Source organism: Etheostoma spectabile, unplaced genomic scaffold, assembly GCF_008692095.1.
Source record: "Etheostoma spectabile isolate EspeVRDwgs_2016 unplaced genomic scaffold, UIUC_Espe_1.0 scaffold00004575, whole genome shotgun sequence".
NCBI lineage: Eukaryota > Metazoa > Chordata > Actinopteri > Perciformes > Percidae > Etheostoma > Etheostoma spectabile.
This window is the reverse complement of record NW_022603172.1, coordinates 46,774-54,167: the sequence shown is the minus strand read 5'-3', so window position 1 is coordinate 54,167 and position 7,394 is coordinate 46,774. Positions and strand designations below refer to the sequence as shown.

The following is a 7,394-nucleotide window of genomic DNA, read 5'->3' as shown; positions in this document are numbered from 1 at the left end:
AAGTGTTTTTAGTTTGATTCTTGCTCTTTTTTGTTGCCAAATAAATTGAGATATTAATTTACTGAGCATAGCGAATGTTGAGGCTGGGACTCTTACTGGCAGAGATTGAAACAAGAACAGAAGACAAGGAAGCAAGTTCATTCTAACAGTTTCCACTCTGCCATATAGGGATAAAGGTAGGACCTCCCATCGGGACAAGTCAATTTTGATTTTCTTTATCAATTTGGTGTAATTAGCATCATACAGTTGTGTGGGCCTGGGTGTAAGAATTATCCCTAGGTACCTGAATCCTTGTTCTGACCAGTGAAAGGTCTCACTAAGTTGACTAGGTCGTAGTCCAGATGTCATTATTGCTTCAGACTTACTTTGGTTAATTTTGTATCCAGATATATCGCCATATTCCTTTAAGCAATGCATGAGTCTAGGGACTGATGTAAGAGGGTGTTTTATAAATAATAAGATATCATCAGCGAAGAGGGCAATTTTGTGAGCTGCCCCCTCCCGTCCCTGATCCCTTGTATGCGGTCGTCCCGACGTATGGTCTCGGCCAGAGGTTCAATACTCAGGATGAACAAAATGGGGGACAACGAATCACCCTGACGCACCCCTCGCTCCAGCTTGAAAAATTCTGAACACCCATTCACTCTAACCTTGGATTTGGAATTTTTATAGAGCAACGTTACCCAATTAACGAATGTTTCGCCAAAACCCATCTCAATTAGTGTATGTTTAAGAAAACGCCAATCAACACGATCAAACGCTTTTTCGGCGTCTAAACCAAGAAGCATGGATGGTTGGGGATCTTTTGTCATCAATGATTGTAAATTTAGGGCTCTTCTTACATTGTTGGATCCCTGTCGACCCTGGATAAACCCAGTTTGATCTGGATTGATGAGTTTTTTTATATACTTTGAGTGGATATAATTGATGTCAATATTTTATAGTCCACGCCGAGGAGACTAATCGGACGGTAACTTGCACATTGCAGTGGATCTTTACCCTCTTTGTGCAGGACTATGATGATCGCCTCAGACCAGAACTCCGGAGGGTTCCCTGAATTTAGGACATAATTATACAGCTTGCATAGTATGGGTGTGAGATCATTACTAAAAACCTTGTAAAATTCTCCTGCAAACCCATCTGTTCCCGGTGTCTTGTTGTGTTTCAATTTACCAATAGTCTCCCTAATAGGCTCAACTAGACTTGAGGCCTCATCTGTTGTGAGTTTAGCCATATTTACTGATTTAAAAAACGTTTGGATTTTGTCTTCTTTTGATTCCTGGTTTGGACTCTTGTATAGCTGTTCATAAAATTTAGCAAAATTGTCCGATATTGTTTTTGGACTAGTTGCAATTGAATTACTATTAAGTTGCTTAATTTTTGGGACGATACGGCTTGCCTGAGCCTTTTTCAATTGAAACGCTAATAAACGGCTAGCCTTATTTCCAAATTCGTAGAATTTCCTGTCAGTAAATCTGAGGGCTCCCTCCGCCCTATAAGTCAACAAATCATCCAACTTATTTCTATTTTCTTTAAGTTTGTCTAAAGCCTCTTTTTTCCTTTGCTGTTTGTGTTCATTTTCCAATCTTTTGATTTCATTCTCAATCTGAAGTTGTTTTTGCATCCTTTGTTTCTTTAATCTGGATCCTACGGAGATTATTTTACCCCTTATTGTGGCTTTTGCTGCATCCCATAAGACGGAGGGTGAGACCATTCCATTGTCATTAAAAACAAAATATTCCTTTATGGCTGTCTGTATTTCTTCTCGAATAAGCGTATCTATTAATATTGATACATTCAACCGCCAATACCAAAAACAAGGTTCCAAATCCAAGTCAAGTTCCATTGTCACAGGGCTGTGATCCGAAATTGTAATTGACTCTATCGAACATTCTTTAACCTGATGGGTATTCTTTTTTGTTATTAAGAAGTGATCTAATCTGGAGTAGCTGCCGTGTACCTGGGACATAAATGTGAAGTCTTTCTCCTTTGGATGGAGATAACGCCAAATGTCAATTAGTCCGAGTTCTGTCATCATAGTCGCTAGGCTTTTTGACATTCTACTTTGGGATTTGAATGTTGGGGGTAATTTATCTAATTTATTGCTAAGAACACAATTCATATCCCCACCCATAAGCAGTAAGCCCTCTCCCTTCTGTGCCAAAAAAGTTGCGAGTTTTTTGAAGAAAAATGGGCAATCCTCGTTCGGGGCATACACATTGACGATACTCACTTTTCTCCCTGCAATGGTTCCCACTATCATTATATATCGTCCCTCTGGGTCTTGGTATACTTTTTCACAATTAAAACAAACAGACTTATTAATCAAAATGGCTACCCCACGTTTTTTATTAATTCCATAAGAGCTGAAATATACTTGGTCTACCCATTCTCTTTTTAACTTTAGATGTTCCTTTTCCGTGAGATGTGTCTCTTGAAGCAAGGCTATCGCACAATGCATCTTCCTTAGTTGTGTCAGAATTTTCTTCCTCTTAATTGGGCTGTTTATACCTTTTATGTTATATGTTATTAGAGTCAATGATGTCATCATTAAAAGTAAGTTTAATAAACTGATTAGTAAATTGCTGCTCCGTCTCTGAATACGTACCTCTCATACAGAAATATAAGGGCAATGTAACCCTTCTGTGAAGTAATTGTAGTTCAACCTCTTGCGTCAGGGGAAACGCATAAAGAACACTTTGAACACATAACAGAACTTCCAAAAGTGCAGCCAGCCATAGTCCCTGAACTGTAACCATGCCTGACCCCCGATAGCATCCGGACAGAGAGTGGTGAGTTCTCTGCGACGTAGGGCACAACGTGTGCCGTCAAGACCAGTGTTACACTAGAATGCAACAAAGGTCTCTGAGAGTGTAGCTCACTCGTGTAAGTAAAACAGACTGCCTCCTTTTTTCCTTTTTCTTTCCTTATTTGTGACAACTTATAATGTTCTCAATTAACAGTTATACCTTCCGTCTTTTCTCGTCCTACTCCTACATGACTTTATGTTACCTTCAAACAGTTTTAACCTTTTATCTCCGCCTGTCTTATCTTCATGCTCGCTCCTGTTCCATCATGGCCTTCAGATCTGCCACAGACAGCGTCCCGTCTCTCTGTCTCTTCGAGCTAGTGCTCCATCCGTCTGCTAGCCTTTCTTCAAGGCGCTCTCTTTCTCCGCGAGACACCTGGACACCCAACCGCTCCAAGGTGTCTGATGCCTCCATCAGCAAAGCAAAAGTGCTGTCTCCCGAGTCCATTTTAATCCTCAGGCGTGCTGGATACAGACACTTCGCTTGTACGCCCTTCTGTTTCAGCTGCTTGGTAACTGCATGCACTTTTGCCCGTCTCCTTTGTAACTCCGGGGAATAATCTTGATCAATGAAAATCCTCTTGTCTTGGAACGAGACCCGTCCTTGTCTCCACGCTTGCTGTAAAACCATATCTTTTACCGCTGCGTCCAGAAATCTCACGATTATTGAGCGAGGAGGCGCCGCTGGGTTTAACAGCTTGGACAGGAGCGACCTGTGCGCTCTCTCGATCCTTATGTCCAGATCTAGTGGCAGTGCCAGTACTTTAGGCAGTAAAGCTTTAACGAACTCAACCACATTCCCTTCTTCGCTTCCCTCTGGAATCTGGAAAATGCGTAGATTGTTTCTCCGTAACCTGTTTTGTAAGTCGTCACATGTGGCTGCTAGCTGTGATTCCCGCTGAAGCAGGTATCGCAGCACCCGGTGTTGCCTCCCAATAACCTCCTCAGCCGCACCCACACGGTCCTCCAGCTCGTCAATCCTCCTCGTGTGGTCATTCAGTTGTGTCTTTATTTCGGACACCGATGTCGCCAGGCGACCAAGTGTCTCCTTGGTTTGCTTATGGCCCTCGGCATTTTCCTGTCGCATCTTTCTCATCTCTTCCAGCATAGGCGTCTCACCCGCTAGTTTATCATGTTTTTGGCTAACGTTAGCATCTGGTGGGTCCGAGCCTGAGCTAACGCTGCTAGCTGGGCTTGGCGATCTTCGTTTTTTATCATCAAATTCCTTGGAATTCGCTTGCTTGTTTCCCGATCTGGTCTTTGAAGGGCCACTCATTTTGTAGTCATGTATTGTATAAATTAGAAGGTGTTTCTTGCTGAAGTTGTCGTTATTTTTCTAACTCTTAACGGAGCCTAACGTTTAAGCTGTTGCTTCTATCATGACGTCACTGGAAGTCCCCAATAACAAGTTTTAATACCTTATTAAGATTGTTAAGAGAAATACTTAAAACAAGTGAAATGCTCTTACACAAAACCTGCTTGGTAGGAAGAAATATCTTGGCAGACAAAAAAAATAGAAATTTTGCCTATATTGAAGATTTCTAACCTTAGTTAGATTTTTAATTTTTGCAGTGTAGTTCAACTACCTTCACCTTGGAATCAAGGAGTTGACTTGCTTTTTGCTCTTTTTTTGCACTATAATATAACACTTCTGAATTTTCAAGAGTTCTTTGATTTGTTTTGTTCTACATTGATTCATTTATTTAGCCTGTTGCTACACTTATAAATACTTTCATGTATTTAAATGTTTCTATTTTTAATTACTGTAATTAATTCTCAATTTTCTTACCTCTGTCTTTACTTAGACTTGGGTGACTTTTCGTCTTCCATAACATTTTATTTATTAATGATGTGGTCAAAGTGCAAGTATTTTGAACTCTTACTTGAATTGTTGAACACTGAGATTTTTTTATTTATTTCTAAATAAGAATGGTGATTCAAAAAAAATATATAACGTCCTCTATACAGTTTCCTTGTCAGCTTTGCGTCCAGCAAAGACGTCACAGCGCCTAATGCTAATGAAAAAGCTTACAACACCAAGTATTCACAGGCAGTCTCCCATCCAAGTACCAAGCCGGCCCAACTCTGCTTAGCTTCCGAGATCAGACGAGAGCGGGCGCTTTCAGGGTGGTGTGGCCGTAAGCGAGTGCACGGGGGTGAAATCCAGCTATTTCTAGACGTGAAAACCTTAAGGTTCTCAAAACTGTTGAATAAAAGCTTGGGGTTGAGGAATACTTAACTACATGTGATCACACTAATAGTTCACATATACATTTTTCCGTAGCTTGCTAGTAGTTAGGGTTAGGGGCGTTAGGGGGTTAGGTTAAGGGTTAGGGGGTTAGGGTTAGGGGGTTAGGGTTAAGGTTAAGGTTGGGGTGGTTGGGTTAAATTTAGAGTTAGGTTTTAAAGGGTTAGGGTTAAGTTAAGATTTGTGAACATGTTTAAGGGGATAGGTTTAGGGTTGTTTTTTTGTTTGTTTTTTAAGGGTTGGGTATAGTCCTATATGATTCCATATCGGGTGAAGGTTTGGTAAGGAATGTTAGTAGAGTCAGGTAGAGGTGTCAGTCAACGTTTTGTATTATGATCTCTATCTCCCACTCAACCCCATAAGGGAAGAGTGAGGAGAAGAGGGGAACCTGTAAAGAAAATTGGAAAGAGGCAGAGTCAGGGTGAGAGGTTGGAAGCCAACTCACCCTCACCGGTTCGGGAGTTTAAACGCTACCTCCACCACTACCTTATTTGCATGAGGGAAGAAGGGAGAGGAGAATAAAGAGAAAGGAAGGAGGTAGAGTCAAGGAGAGCGGGCCGCATTCGAGGCATCAATCTCTCCCCCGCCTATGGTCGGGCATGTATACTCTACCTCCCCCTACTCCCTCATTTGCATGAGGGAAGAGAGGGGAGAAGAATGAAAGGTTTTGTTTGTGGAAAATATAATAATGGTAATAATAATACTATTGTTATTGGTATTCTATTTTATGTTTTGTTATTAAGTTATAAAATTATAAATTTATAAAAGGATCGGAAAGGAATCGGTTTTGGGTGTATTCAGGCCATGTTGTCATAGGAAAATTGTTTTAACCCAGACTAGCCATGAATAATTTCCCAGGTTGTCATCACTTTCCTAACCAGGTCCAACATTTTTTTTTAATTAATTAATTCTTAGAACAATCATTTACAATTAACAGTATACAACAAGTTTAGAACAGTAAAATTTAAGCATATACAATTATTTGTTGAGTTAACAAAAGATTTTCTTTGATGCATTTTTCTTCAATCTTCCTGAGTGGTAAACTTGGATCGTGTCCGGGTTTTCTTCTGGGGTTGAAGTTTAGCCCTCACTAGTATGTCCTTTAGACTTGAGTTCTTCCTGTAGGCTGAGATAATTCTACAGCGTTCGGGTATGGTGGTACGGGAGAGCGTTTTTTCAAAGTTTTCCTTGATTTCTCTGTTAGCCCTTAAGGCGAATCCTGAGTAGGTTGTTATAAATGGAATAATGTTTTTGTTGTCATGGGTTGTTGGAGTTTGGTTCTTGGGGAATTGTGGTTCTTTGGTTCTCCTGAAGAAAGGTCCTTGAATATCCCCTTTGTCTGAGTTTCTTTACAAGGGTTCGAGTTGCGTTCCCCTTGTCTTTTGGGTTGTTATAAATCTTTTCGAAACTAAGAAGTTGTGATTTTTTATATACCTTTAAAGGTATGTTGGGGATGAAAGCTTTTTTTATGTAGTAAAGCGTGTGTGTCTGTCGGTTTAAAGAGAACTTTTGTATCCAGGATGCCAGTTTTTGTATATTTGAAAACCGTAGTGTCCAGGAAATTTACTTCGTTTTCGTTGAGGGTTGGTTCTAGGTCAATTGAGTCATGATGCTCGTTAAGTGTTTGGACGAAGCTGTTGAATTCGTCATCGGAATGGGTCCATATGCCCCAAATGTCATCCAAGTACCTGTAGTATCTCTTTGGAAGTTTTTTACATTTGGGAAATGCTGTTTCTTCCCATTCAGCCATATAGATGTTTGCGTAGGCTGGCGCAAATCTTTTACCCATCGCTGTACCTTTTTATTTGAAGATAATGTTTGTTGTTGAACTCAAAGTCGTTTGTGGTTAGGCTTATGTGTAACAATTGTAATATTTAATTGTCTGGTCTACCTATTGCTGGGTATTTTTTGAGCCATTTCTCAACTGTTTGCATTCCTTTAGGGATATCAATGTTGGTGTACAAACTATTGACGTCCATTGTGAACATTTTAAAAGGTTCCTTGATCTTGGCTTCCCTGACTTTGTTGATAAAATCCGTAGTATTCTTTAGGTAACTGGGATGTTTGTCCGCCAATGGGGTTAGGAAGAAGTCGAGGTATTCAGCTACTCCGTAGCTTTCGCTGCCACAATAAGAGACGATTGGTCTCCCTGGTGGAATGTTATTAATCCATTTGCTCCGTGCTTTATGGATTTTCAGGAGGATGTAAAATAGTTGCGTTCTGGGGGGGGCCTGTCCTTTAAGGTAAGTATATTCCTTTTTCGTAAGGAAGTGTTTTTGCCTGAGGGTTTCTAGGATGGAAGCTATTTGGGTCGCTGTCACCTCTTTAATAGATTTG

General features: G+C 40.5%; 1 pseudogene; it reads right to left on the bottom strand.

The window, feature by feature from the left end:
* Nucleotides 1-4,834: 4,834 nt before the first annotated feature.
* Nucleotides 4,835-4,953, bottom strand: LOC116677215 (uncharacterized; annotated as a pseudogene).
* Between the last annotated feature and the right edge of the window lie 2,441 nt (nt 4,954-7,394).